The sequence below is a fragment of the Aphelocoma coerulescens genome, chromosome 14 (assembly GCF_041296385.1).
Source record: "Aphelocoma coerulescens isolate FSJ_1873_10779 chromosome 14, UR_Acoe_1.0, whole genome shotgun sequence".
NCBI lineage: Eukaryota > Metazoa > Chordata > Aves > Passeriformes > Corvidae > Aphelocoma > Aphelocoma coerulescens.
Genome location: NC_091028.1, coordinates 14,688,575 through 14,703,235, shown reverse-complemented (window position 1 = coordinate 14,703,235; position 14,661 = coordinate 14,688,575). Strand labels below are relative to the sequence as shown.

Sequence of the window (14,661 nt, the reverse complement as noted above, 5' to 3'; positions counted from 1 at the left end):
CTGCCCTAAGGAAAAAACAAACCACAAAACTCACTTCATATCAAAAGAATCTGTGTTGTGAGGTGACAAAAAGCAAAATTCTCATCTCCCAGGGGCTGGTGCCCAGAAGAGGCATCAGCCCTCCAGTCAATCCACCTTTATTTATCAGCTTTTTTCAAAACAAGCTGGAGGAGCTCAACCCTAGAGTTACACATATTTCACTCTGTTCTTAAAAGGTGCAACAGTGAAATTGTCTTGGATACTTTGCTGAATGCTGGGTGCTGGGGTCTGCTGTTTTAAATACCAACTTTGGTGTTTTGGGTTCAGTGCTTGGTTGAGGGAAGTAGAGGGCCTTTACACTTCTATTGGCCATGTTGATCTTTATCCAGAGTTATTTAAACACTCACAGCCTTTAGCAATAAACACCTGAGTCCGAAGCCCCACCTCCATGGGAAGGTGTTAATTGTGGGGGCTGTACTTTGAGCTGGGCCCAGTGAGAACCCTGAGCTGGAGCTGAGGAGGGGCTGGCTACTCTCTTCCTCACCTTCTGCCCAGGCTGCACGAAGGAAGACTATAACAACTTCTCTTCAAGGTGGAAGTAATACATAAAAAGTTGTTTTTTCTAAGGTATGTCAAGGTGCTCAGGTGAAAGGGGACGTTCATCCTTTAGCAAACTGACCTAGAAGTGAGATGGTTCTTCTAAAGATTAACAAAGCCCTCAGGCTTTGGGTTGGGGTGGTTTGGTTTTTACTTATTAAATGGTTCAGATGGTAGGGATTTTGGAGGAGGGCGTTAGATTGTTGGGTTTTTTTTAGACACTAAAAAAACTTTTTTTTTGACTCTAGTAAAAGCCAAAGCTAAGGAGCATATATTCCATTGAAAAGGGTTTCTTTCATTATTTTTTAATGTAGATATATATACATATTATTCTTTCTTGTGTGTGATAGAACTTTTTCATTAAGAAGAAAGGATGTGTTGATTTCTGTACCTTTATCTTGGGAGTGAAAAGCTGTGGCTGTTCCTCTGCTGCTCTGTATCCTGGGAGTCACATGTTTTATATGAATATACAATCAGACGGCAAAACAGGAGTAAATATTGCCACATTCCAGCATCTATATTGTTTATGGAGTGTGGAAGTGACAACACAACCTTCAGTTCCCAAACTGCTCTGAATGCAGAAGTAATAATTTATGGTAAGCTGGACTTGGAACATGCAGTAATGCAGATTTCTAGAAAACATGTTTTTATTTAAAACCAGGCAGAGCTGGGACTCCTAAAAGCAATGTCAGTGATCCCAACAAGCCAACATCCTGGGAGCTGTAACTGGGCAGGTCTGCAGGGGCTGCTTGGCTGTGACTGCTCTTCAGTCTCTGTATTGCACCATCCTCTCTGTACATCCTTGGTTCCTTGGCTGTTGGCTGACAACAAATTGAGCATTTGGTGTGTTTAAATCCAGGTTATATTTCTTCAAAGATGAGTTTTTTAGCTAACTGGCTGGCCACTAGAAAATGTGGGTCACCTCATGTGTTTGGTGTTTGATTGAAGGCCCCAGCTACACACTTGCTGTCTGTAGGTGAGGAGAGGAGGATCACCTCTGCCTCTGGGATCCCCTGTGCAGGGGAGACAAACTCCTGGATCCAGGCAGCTTTTGGCTGGGCTGCACTTGCTCACTGAACTGTTGGTTTAGGTCTCAGAAATGCAGGGAAGACCAGCAAAGCTCTACCCCCATTTTTACACACACTTCCCCAGTGTGTGAAGACATGAGACTGCCAGGGAGAAGCTGATTCTGTTTTGCTTCAGAGATCAGGTTTCCCTCAGGCCTTTCCCAAAGGTGAAAAGCAGGTCAGTAGTGAAACTGCTGTGTTGTGTTAGGTGTTTAAAGGTGTCACCTTCTCAATCAGGGTAATGGTTGTTCTAAAAAAATGCTTATGTAGCTATAGATGATTTCTTTTTTGCTAATGGCACCTGACTCTGTGTGTAAGGATTCTTCATCCAGCTGATTTGATTTACCCAGGCTGGGAGGGAAGATCAGCTGCCTTCTATTGCATCATCCTGAATCCTGCTAGGAGTGTAAAAACCCTAAAAAGAGACACTGTTCTGGCTGAGGCTTCTGCCACAGGTGGTGATCCCTGTAGAAATCTGAGGCGAGACACAGCAAGGACCCTGCTGATGGAGAGAGTTAGGTACTGCCAAACTCCCTCCAGAAATGAAAGGTCTCTCTTGGTAGCTGGGGAATCGTGGTAGGGGTTGAAGGTGATGTGGGATTTTTTCCAGAGATCTTTCACCAAAAGGTCTCTAGATCTTTTTTTCCCCTTCACAAAGAGAAAGTTGGACCTTGATAATGTTCATGGTTAGCTGTGAGGCTTAAATAATACATGAGTTTTTCAGAGCTAAAAATCTTCTGGAAAGAATTGAATTAATTGCCCCTCTGGCTATGGCTGTTTCTAAAAGGCTGCTCTTAGAAAAGTATAAATTTGCACAAGGAGTTCAAGGGGCCATTTCTTTCTCCACAGGAGTGCTGGGCTGATGTTTTGGCAAAGCTTCAAATACAGAAGCTCCCTGATGGCTTGATGCCAGAGAGAGAAATGGTTTCATTTATTGGTGATGCTCTGGTGTTTCACCTGTGCTGGCTCCCAGCACGTGTGTCCAGCTCCTGGCACTGCTGCTCCCAGGGGCTCCTGCCATGGGAAGGATGCTGAGCAGTGATCTCTGTGGTACCCACTTGTTCCCTCGCTGCCACTCAGCTTATCCTGAGTCTCAGGGGCAGAGCTGACCTCGCACAGGGCTGGCTGGAGCCTCTGTGGCACTGGGGGTGCTTCCCTTCCGTGCTAAAAGGAGTTTGCAAGAGGTTTGCCCTCATTTTCATGTCACCAAGCTATGCCCAGCAGCAGTCCTGGAGTGCTTTTTAAAAATAAGTACTCAGAAAAGTAACAATGGCTATTTCTTAGGAGGATTTAGGTGGTTTTTAAGGTACTAGATGCTCTTTTACATTTTGTCTTTCAAAACACTTAAACCAGCTTATGAGGAACTTAAATTCCTTATGTTACTGTAACAGGGTTCGTCACCCAGGCTTATCTCCACTACTGGAGATTGCTCTGCTGACCTCACCAGATGAAAGGAAACCTCTTTAAAGGGCAACCTCAGCAGTATGTTAAGACTTCTGGGTAACAACACTAGCTAAGCAGGGGATTTATAACTTTCCTTTTGTTTAAATTTCTTATTTTACTTGGTGTTGGCTGTTGATTTGCCCTGGGAAACCTGATGTGCTGTCCTGCTGTGGTTCCAGAATGGCTGTTTTTACTGTATCAGGCAGCAATTGGTTTTCCTCCCATTTTAGAGGGCAACAGAGCAGGCAGCTGCCTCTTCCCTGATGCAGAGCTGGGGAGAGGTTGTCCTGTGCAGCTTTATTCTACCTCTGCAGCTGCAAAAGGGTCTGGGAGGAGTGATCTGCACTGACTTTTAATTTTATGTGAGATTTCCCTGCAGGAGATATTTGTGTCTGACAAAACAGAACAGACCTAGATTTGCTTTCCAGGGATGGTGTAGCTCACAGGAATGAGCTGTGTTTTAGGCCAGGGTCTATTTTTATTTATTTATTTTCTGCTTTCCTGCTTTCTTTATGGCAAATTATAAATGGTTGGTAAACACCTATAATAAAATAGAGATATACATGGGCAAATCATCCTTTTTTTCGATTAAAGAAAGCTGTTACTTACTGTGTAGAGAGTACATATCCTCCTAAGAGATCAAATTATTTATGGCAGTGCACTAATTAGCTTTTTCAAGGCTTCTAAGGTCTTGCAGATACTTCAAGCTCCAGGGATAATTGCAGTAGGTAAATACCTCTCTGCATCAAGTATAATTTCATGTAACTGGCAAACAGCTGTCAGTGTGTGCTTTGGGCTTCTGGCCTGGTGGGGGCTGTTGTCAAATGGAACACTGGCACCTCCAAGGCTTTGCAAGGCAGTGCTCACAACTGCCTGGTTGAGTCACTATGGTGGCCACAGGTACCCAGGCAATTCAGGAGGCTCCCAGAGCTGGTTTGGTCCCCATTTTCACTTGTGCTGCAGTATTAATGCTGAGGCTGTACCAGAGCTCTCACCTGCCCATCATCACTCTCGGTTTGGTCTCGGGGAACAGCAGATCCAGCTCCCTACTCACGTCCATCAGCAGCTCCAGGCTCTGTTCAAAAGTATTTGGCATTGTTCAGATATGCTGCCATGGTTACTCAGGCACCACTGACTGCACAGGTCAGCTTGGAAGAGCTTTAGACAAAGTATTTGGGACAGAATGCAGCTCTCACTTGTTAATTTAAGACCTGGCACATCAGTTTGAACAAACTACGTGGGGGATAATGTCTTTCTTTTTTCCCCTACACTTGGGATTTGGAAAAGACATAAGAAAAATATTTCCTTGACATGAGTCCAGGCAATGACAGTGGCTCCTGCTGAAAATAGCAAGCAGCCTATTTGTTCTGGGAATTGCCTGAAGGCTGGTGGGGCTCTGTGTGCACAAGTGGAAGGAGGATGCACAAAGCCTGGGGAGGAGCAAAGGCTTCCTCAGCTGTGGTGAGCAGAGCCTGAGGGGGGCTGGCTGCGAACAGCCACGGGCCACATCTGACAGCCCTGGGGAGGGGAAGGGGCTGGTATGTGACTCTTGGGCCTCAGGCTGCCCTCTGATGGCTCGGGAGTCAGCTGCTCACTCCTGGAGACCGGGACCGGCATTTTCCAGGGGATGAAGATGCAGGGACCTGCAAGGATGACCTGTTGAGGGCTGTAGCCATGATTTTAATCTTCTTATCCTGTTCAAATCCATGAGCTGAATTGGCACGAGGTGTTGTTTAGGTCCCAGAAATTCAGTGACATCTGTTCTGTACTTCACCATGGGCAGACTTTGAAAAAGGATGGCTGTAAAGTGACTTTAGAGATGTGTAGCCCTCACTAGGCTGTGCCCTTTAATGCATTTCTGATTACTTTACTAGGACTGAATATGCCTGATTTTCTTTTTCTGATTACACTGAAGGCAAAATTTCCATAGACTTGAATGGGAGAAGAACAGGAAACTGTTTGAGACAAGTCTGAACATGCTGGTAAAAATGAAACAAAAAATCTGGTGTGACTTTAAAGCTATTTTTAAAAACACAAGCTGGAGCGGGTTACTCTGAATCACTGGAGTCTGTTATGTCTTTTTCCTTTTTTTTTTTTTTTGTATTTTCACTCAGTAATTTTAAGGATACAGTGAGAAGGCAAGTTTTTAGAGATTGGGTTATATGTGTTAAAGGGGGGAATGTGCTAGCATTTGCTGAGCACAATAAATATCCCTGCCAAATGAACAGGTCCCTTTTCTGATACGGCAAAAAAAATCATAGATGAGAATTTATACCAAGCCATTTCAGAAAACCAGAGAAGGTGGAGGATTTATTGCTTTAACTGAAATATTAGCTTTGCTGTCTTCCTTGAGTGTTTATGTGTGAAGCTGAGTGTTGCTTGGCATTTGCAGACTAAATCTTGGGGCAACTTCTTTGGTGGATGTGTTGTGTCAGGCATTCTCTCCCTAATTCATTCCCATCCTCCACCAGCCCCTGAGGCAAGTTTCTGGTGGCTGAGGGTGGGGACTGAAAATAAAAATAATCTACCTTCATTATAATAGGTAATAAAAATCTTGCCAGTACCTCTTGGCTTGTGTCCTGGTTTTCCATTCAGTGCTTAGATTCAAAGCTGGTCATTCACACACTTGTTTTTCCACTGAAGGATGTAAATTTCAGTGGTGTTCATTGAGCTAAGAAGTAGCAGTTCTCTTTATGTAGTTATTTTTCCCTGTTCATGGTAGCAGACTTCTTACACTTGAGGAGAGACAGGGAGGGGGGTGAAAAGCATAAACCACTTGAGGGGAGAAGTGGAAGAACTGTGACCGCGGCAGTGTGTGAGGTAAGGGGAAAGCTGTGTCTGAATGCAGCACTGGGTGTTGGAAATAATGTCTGTTGTGATTGTTGTAGATATGGAAAGAACCATCTTCCCCTTGGACTTTGGCAAAAAGTCAGGTTTGTATTTTGGGAGGCTGGACTGCACCAACTGGCTTCAAATGGTGGGCTTTTAAATCCATGCTCCTGTCCTGTGAGGGGTGTGTGTATGAAACCCTTTTTTGTTACTGGGAGGACAATCATTTATTTTTCCAGATGCAGACAGGAGTGCTCTGGAGCAATCTGAATTAAATGCCAAGGTGAAAGAGTGTTGCTGTAGAAACCCATGTCAGACTTGCCAATGGTTCTTGTGTGCTTCTGGGGATATGGGACTGATAAAGACTCTTAAGCTGTTTCTGGTTTTTTTAGTGTTATTGAGAAATGGTTCTTCACAGTTGCTCTTTAGTAGCTGTGTGCTACAGTTCTGAAAGGCAGGGACCTGACTGTACGATGGGGTGGTCAGGAATCTGCTAAAGCTCTGGGAACAATCCACTGGCTTTGGAGGGCTTTGGATTTAGTGCCTCTGTTCACTGGAGTTTTTGCAATGTGTTGTACCCAAGGGTTTTTTTAACTTCCAATAAGGACTCGTTAATGTGGGAAGAACTCCCAGAAAACTGTTCCACAGCACTGCCTTCTGCTTTCTGCTCAGCATACAAGGCTACAGATGAGAATTGTTTATAAATTGTGTGTCTTGAAGAGCTGACAGAGACTACCTGATCGTAAAGCATGGCACTTCCTCAGCATCCCTTTGCTACCTCTGCATCTTCTAGGATTAGCAAAGCTGTTGTAGTAGTGCATGGCACAAATCCAGTTACACGAGCTCTCTGTTATTTGAGTGTACTCTGAGCATCATTTGAGACATTATTGAAACATTGCTGTATGCTTTTTTTGGCTTTGAAAAATACAAATCCGAAACAGAAGCCCATGAATCTTTGTTTAATCTAAGTATACCTCTAAGAATAATGCACATGGATTTTGTCTAACAAGCAGGGTGAATTCCAAATAGGACTTTGAAAATCCATCTGGAGCAGAAAATCAAGACTCGTTGGAGATTTTTAGAGAGCCTTGCTTGCTTCCTGGAAAAAATCACTGTACTATGTTGCATTATCAATGTTTAAGTGACAACTGCAAGCTGGTTCAGTGAAGAGCTATGCTAAGCTGTATTGTATTTGCTAATGCATAGTTTCTCTCTGAAGTTGTGAATGTTGCTGGCTCACTGAAACTACCTTGATTTCAATGACCGAGACTCGTCTGTTGACAGCCTTGTCAGTTGAAAGAATTAGAAGAGAAGGAAATTACATTCTGGGCCTTGCCCCAGATGGGAATTGCTGTAATATTTTAAACCTCAAAAAGGATGGGAGTGTAACAGAACAACATGACAACAGCAAGATTTATTAGTGCTGCTTTGGGTCATCTCCTGTCTGCAGAATTCCTGTTGATGTCCCATCTGGATTTATATAGAAATTGATGGTAGGGTAAAGCTCTCTGATCCCATCAGTTCACATTTGCATCACTCTCTGTTCTGGATGTGCTGTGAAGGGCTGGAAGCACCACTTGTTAAAGCAGTTAACAGGCAAGCAGAGGAGAATGCAAGGTCAATTTAGCACTTGCGGAATTTAAATTATTTTCTGAATTGGAAGGGTGGGGGAAGGAAATCAAAGCCATGTCTCTGGGTTCAGCTGTGTTTCTGAAACAGTCCCTTTAGAGATAAAAGTACTTGAATAGAACCATTAAGCTCTAGTTTGCTCTATATTTTGCTGCCATAATTGTTTCGGAGGTCATACTTAAATGCACACAATTTGGGTTTGATGTCTGTCTTCCTCTAAACACACACAGCTGCTGAGAAAAAGGAAACTTCCTTGTGACTATTGATTGCTACTGAGAGCAAGTTTCCAAATCTTAGTCTAACAGCTCCTTTGGATTCGTCTATCCAAAGGTTTTGTGTCCCCTGAAAGATTTTGTTACCCCAATACCTCCTGCGGATACAAAAATCAGGACAGTGGTACCTGTTACAGCTTTTTTTCTATTTAAGCTGCTTGTGTCATTATAGTCTTTAACCACTGCAGGTGCTAAGAATTAAAACTAGGAGGGAGCTGCACACAGAGTAAAACAGCCGGAAGGAGGGAGTCAGTGAGAGTCCTTGAGCAGGAGATGCTCAAGACCTGGGTGTGCAATCCACCCCGAAACGGAGATTTTGGGTGCAGGTCACACAAATTAACTTCCAATCAGGAGGGATGTGTGCTTTGGGCATGCTCTCTATCCTCTAGATCTGCTGGCTGCCTTGCCCAGGTGTCCTTAAGAGGGTGTCCCCCTCTTCCCCCTGGCTACTGACAGGACAAACAGGCTCACACAGCTACAGGGAGTTCTTAACTCGCTTTTATCAGATGCTCCACCAAAAAACCTGGCATTCAGGTCATGTACTGCTCCATTCCGCTTCAAGCTGAATTAGTTTGCTTTATCTCCCATTACTTTTGGACTAAGACAAACTGTTTATGTGCATCCTGATGGGTCACTGATGCAAACAGAGTATTATTGAGGGTCTGAATCAACATTGCAGCACAACCATCAGCACTCCTGCTCTCCTTGTGGGTACCAATTTATTCTCTAGATGAAGCTGTAGTGAGGGAAGGCTCATTCACCAGGGAAGGTGATTGAATGCAACTGCGGCTGGTTGATTAAGCTGGACAAAGAGAAACACTCATGTGTCACTCAGCACGCTCTGCTACATGAAACAAGGGGATTAGATACGGTGAATTTCTAGTAATGAAAGCAGGCAATCGGGTTCGTCATAAAATCAGCTTAAAAGAGCTTTCTAGATTCCAGAGAGAACTAAAATAACTTGACCTACCTTGGTCCTGTAATCTTTAAATGCTGCTTAAAATCTGCTCATCAGCACTTGGCAATAATATTTATTATGGAATTTTTAACAGCAGACACCATCATGTGTTGAAATTAATAATGAGGAGGGTTGCATTGTGGAGGAAAAAACATCATTACACGAGGGTTAAAAATGAAATGGAAATATTTGAGTTCAGTTAAGAAAATCTTTAGAAGAAAGTTACAGCTACAAAAATTTTAGTGAGGTCCCCAGCCTGGCCCAAGTGTGGCCCAGTGGGGCAGAGTGAAGCACCCCTGCAGGTGCTTAGCACAGAACCAGTTCTGCTTAAGGGACCCAAAACGGTATTGGGGAATTGTGAAAACTCTCCTTAAGGGGTAAAAAAGACAGATGTGCTGAAGATGCCTTTAAGATTTGAGATGTTATTTGAAAAGAACTTTCTCTTCCCTGGACTGGCATTTCTGACTATGCTATTGACTTTGGAGATACAGAAGGTGCCTAACGTTAGGTGGACTGGATTTGAGCCATTATAGGCAGAGGAAAGAGTTTGAAGTTCCTTGCTGCACACTGTGTATTCTTGAAAACTCTAGCACAGCAATTTGAGAACTCTTTATTCCCAAGCCAGCAGTGGCCATCTTCTGCCTGTGGCATTAAGGACTAGGAACATTCTGGGCTATTTCTTGCACTTAACACTTTTGTGCCTTTTTTTCCTTTGCTATCATGAGTCTTTCCCCAGCACTGGGTCTGAAGCAGGAACAGCTTATTGCCAATCCCCTCTAGAGAAGTCAAATATCATCTGCACTCCCCGACATTGTTCTTGGATTCATATATTCAGGGATGATATTAGATAGCTTTGCCACTGGGAATGCCTAACAAATTGCTTGTTCTTTTTGTTGTCCAAATCCTTTATTCACTCTGCTTTCTAGCATGCAGTTTCTCATGCTGAATTCTTGTTGTTCCTAGACATAGAGCTTTGTGTCTTGGCTCTATGGAAGCCTGTTTTGTTGGAAAGACCTCAAACTTTTAAGCCATCCAGGCCAGTGTGTTGGCCTCTTTCCATCCTAATTTACTGCTGTGGTGTCCTTTGTACAGTTTGTAAGTTCTCTGCTAGTGGAATATATATTTACTTCTGTATTGAGAGTGGTGAGTATGCCAGGCCTGGTATGAATCCATGTGGAACACCCAGTTGTTTGCTAATGCTTCCCTGTAGACATCTGCTTTTGAAGATCTGTCACTTACCCCATTCAATTCTTTTAATATGGCCTTTTAATTGAAACTACAAAGTGGTCCAATAAATATCTTAAAACTGAAATCCCAGTAGCCTTCAGCTACCTAATTTGTGCGTGTAGTCTTTCCTCCCAGCAATTCCCCTAGACCTGGTCAATACCTGTTCACTTTTACTTTCTTTCTCTTTTTGTTTTTGCCCCCCTTTTATTTAGGGGTTGGATCTCAGGCTGTTCAGTACAGTGTGTACTGTTCCCTTACAAATAGGTAGTTCTTGACATTAACATTCTGCTGAGACTTCTGCAGCAAGCTCAGGTTTTAGCACTGAACTCCTGTTTAATTTGCCTCTGAACTTTTCTACCCATTTTTTAAAACTTTTGTGGTGTACATGTCATCTTTGTCTTTCATGGTAGCTGAAATAGAAGGGCTACTTTGAATTTCTGGAACATGGCCCCATTCCTAATTCAGGACACTTCAGCGTGTCCTGATCTGTAAAACTGGACTGGATATTGGTATTTTGTTATGGTAAATGCATCATTTTCAAGGTAGGGGGTTTTGTGTTTTCATTTTTTGTTTGCTTGGGTTTTTTGTTCTTTTCTTTCTCCATCAATTGCAGCAAGGGGAGAAGATTTCCTTTTCTTTGAAGAATCAGTCTGAATTTTTGCTCTGCAAAACAATGCAAATTCTACATGGAGTAACAATTCTGCAGCATATCTGCACTGAGGATAACTTGTGGTTTTTTGCACACAATATGTGCTATCTGGTTGTTGCCCCTTACTCCAAAGGTAATTCTGTTAATGTGCTATTGTGTGCAATTCATTAAAAAGTAAAAATCCAGGGGTTAATAACAATGTTGACTGCTCAATCTGGTTATGTTTTTCTTACATGTGCCTTTATTTGTCAAGTCTCAGATTTTCTACAAATCTCATTTATGGGAGAGGAAAAGTGATGGGCTTGTGTTCTCTGTGCTGGTCTAAGTCAGTGGGCTCTTCTGCCCAAACTAAGAGCCTCACATTTTGTCCACAGGCGGTTCTTGCATCATTCCTCCCTGCCAGGCCTCTCTCCAGGGCTGCTACAAATCAGGATTAACCATCTGGGGGGGAAGACAGAAGCATGTTTAGGGAGGGAGGTGCTGCTGCATCAGATGAAAGCTACTCTGTCCCTTGGAACACTACCAAATACATTCCTGGGTTTTACAGGAAAATGCTTAACAAATCATTTATTTTAAAGCTGTTCTATCTCCACTGATATGCCCAGAGAAGTATTACTTTTTCCTCTGTGTTAAAAGTGAACATTTCTTTCTTTGCTTTATCTCTGTCCACAGCATGTCTTGTTGTTACATTTAAGTTGCTATAAACTCTAAATCAATAATCCCATTAGGAAGAAAAAAGGGGTCTAGTAGCAATAAGTACAATTTCAGAGTTAATCAGATCATCTTTATTCGAGTTGTAGACTCTGTTTCCCAAAGATGTTCAAGCTCTGCAAAATCAATAAGGGCACAATAAGTAGGTTTATTTTCTGGGTATCAGCAATATAAGGGTGGGGGCTGGATGCCTGGAGGGAACCAAGGGATTTTTCTGCCTGTGAACACTGTAGCTGTGGAGAAAGAACTGTTGCTGCCATGGAATCAAATAACAGAAAGTAGTGTATATTTTGGGCACTCAAATGTCTGGGAAATGTCTGGGGGAGGTATAGATCCAGGAATTTCTCCCTTCTTAGTCCATCCCGACCAGTTTCACAAACAAAATATGTCTAAAATAACACTGCATTTTAAATATAACATTTTGAGTTGGTAGCCACTTATTTTAGAGTGTAAAACCCACCTGATTTTACAAACATTCTTCAGAAGGGATGGATGACGTTTTTCTTACCTCCTCTTTCCATTTTAATTTCTAAATCTGGTCCTTACTGCTGATCTCTTCTAGTTTATGCTACAGAGCTATAAAGAATTCAGTGGAGATGAACCTGGCTGGTCTGGTCAGATTACAGTGAGGTTTAGTCTTTCCTAAACCAGGCTTCTCACAACTTCTTTTGAGTCGAGCTGAACCCTTTTCTCCACAACCATTTCCCTGCAAATAGCTACTGAGGACAATAAAACTGAAGCCACAAAAAAGATGGGCCTCCTTGTTGTTTCATTATTGTTAAATATGACCCCTGCTGTGCTGTGGAATAACCAGTGCCCAGCACTGCTGCATCTTGATTGTCACTCAGTGATCCTTTAAACTGAACCCAGCTGTACGTTCAGCAGATCAGTGTGCTGCTTTCTCCTTGCACTGTAAGGAGCAGTAGGTCATGGAACTGTGCCTTAAATATTCAGTATTCCTATGTTTGCTAATAAAGACCCTTTAGGAGAAATAATGTTTCGTGTTGACACCCCAATACTCAAGTGCTGCTGGCTGAAAATGTATTACTCTGAGGCTCAGGGTGGCCTCTCCTGTTTGGAACTGTTGTGCCTGCAGCACAGACTCAGACTGGGAGAACTGGGAGTGTGAGCAGAGCCAGGAAGGTGTTGGGCACAGGTGGGTGCTGTGCTGTGGGTGCTGCAGGGAGAGAGGGGCTTTGTGCATAAGGAAGGAGATGAGCAGAGCTTGCCAAGAGCTCAGTTCCGCTGGAGCTGCTGTGGTGCTCGCTGTGGTTTGAGCACCTGAGAGTTCCTGCTGGGAAGAGCTGGTCTGTGCCTGCATTCCCAGCCAGGCTTTGGGCACTGGGAAACTCAGATATCCCTGCAGCCAGAGATCAGCTTCCTTTTGTTGGGTTTAAGTCCTAAAATTGCCTCTTGGTTTTGTCCAGACTTGACTGAGATCTTCATTTGCATGGTTCTGAAAGCCCATACTGTCTTGGGCTGTCAAATTGTTTGGTTTTTTAAAATATAACTAATTTTGCTTGATTGTTATCAGAGTTTAAATTATTATTAAGACATTCACATGCTGTCCTTCCTAGCTGGTCTTTCTGAATTTGAGGTTTGCTTGAACACCCCAGGCCTGATTTTGCTCCAGGTAAAGCACCTTACAGTGAAATCCAGCAGCAATCAGCTGTGCTGTGTCTATGCACGCACTGGCTCTGTTCACCTAAGAGAAATATCAGAAAGAGCATGGTTAAGAATAAATATAGTGTTCATAACATGAGTCTTGGAAAGTTTGGAGTGGTTATAAGACAAAAAGAGTTTCAGTGAGATACACTCTTCTTTGAAATTGGCTTAAGAAAATTGACATTTCCCAGAAAAATAAGAACCTGTAGATGAGAGATGGTCTACTTGCAAGAAGACTTAGGGCTCAACAGGTTTCTTTCTGTTCAAGTCTTTACAGTTCTCTACCCAATTTGAACTCTGAACTAAAATTTAAGTATCTAGAAGGATGCTTTTCTTGGTATGAATACGGTGACCTGCACCATTGTGAGGAGTGGAAGGTGAGTCCAAATCCTGAAGAGCTCTTCTTGGTGGCAGTTCTGACTTTCAACCACATTATTGCTTAGAGTTTTATAAATTTCTATTTTCAGTTTATTTACCACCTGCTCCTAAGGTTTGTATGAAATATGCTAGGACAAACACAGATCCAAATAGCTGGCTCTTAGACATTCCCAGAACGTGATCTGAAAAGATATGCTGCAAAAAAGTGAGATGCAGTTTATAAATATTACTGTTTAATAACTATATAAAGTGTATAACTGTTTAATAACTATATAAAGTATATAACTGCATAACTATGAACTCTACTAACTATATAAACATAGTATATAAAAATACATATATATTGTGCATGTGTGCAGCTATTTATATACAGACACACTTTCATCATCCCTTTGACATTTTGTCCCTCATCTGACCAAGGTGGAGACTTTGGTCAAAGATAGCAAGAAGTTTCTGAAGTTCTACTAAATGGTTAAAAAACTGCTGTGATTAAAATGGAAAACCATTGCTGTTATACCAAGGCTCAAGGCTACACAATAAAGTGTGCATCTCCTAAGAGTCAGTGAAGTTAAGTTGTAATGACTTAACCCCATTGTTGCACAAAATAATAGTAAAATTTTCAAAATATTAAGGTTTCTCCTCAGCAGAGGAAAGGCTGCATGTATTTAGATAATAATATTGGAAAGATAGAAAATAAAAATGGAAAATGAGCCAGACTGTAAATGCCAAAGAAATTGCTGGCCACTGTGGCCATTATCTCAGAAGCTGGTGCCATTTTGAAGAAGGAATAAACTAGCAGCTTCAGACTGCTTTAAAAGGACTTAGAACATGTATGGGTTTATTTTTTTTTTTAACCTTCTGAGTCCTCATGATTTTTTTTTTTCCCTATGGAAAATAACTTTAATGTGTATACAAACACTGTGTGTGTGTGTATGCTTGTGTTGTATGAGCAGATTTAACACACATGTAAAGTGTTTGTGTGCACACAAACATGCACACACTTCCCCATGTGTGTGGGAAGAGGGAGTGACTGAAACCAAGATGCAGGATCTGCTTTAAGCCAGGCTGGTGGAGCAAACCCACCCACAGAGCTGTGGCTAAACTTCACAGGAAAGTTTCCAGGTAACCACAGGAGCTCTGTCCTTTACTGTGGTGGGTTACCCAGGACTGCATGTACTATGTGCATGTGTGAATACTTCATATAGACAGCATAGACTCTGTCACCCAATTTCAGCTCAACAGCTGCAGCTGTGTAGA

At 42.4% G+C, this 14,661-nt stretch overlaps 1 long non-coding RNA gene across 1 annotated transcript in view; it reads left to right on the top strand.

Annotated features, from left to right (window-relative positions):
• The first annotated feature begins 595 nt into the window (after positions 1-595).
• LOC138118815 (uncharacterized) overlaps positions 596-14,661 on the top strand; it is a 96,394-nt gene continuing 82,328 nt past the window's right edge. Inside the window, exon 1 of the long non-coding RNA XR_011155292.1 lies at positions 596-606. This is a non-coding gene — a long non-coding RNA (uncharacterized lncRNA). The remainder of the gene's footprint in view (positions 607-14,661) is intronic.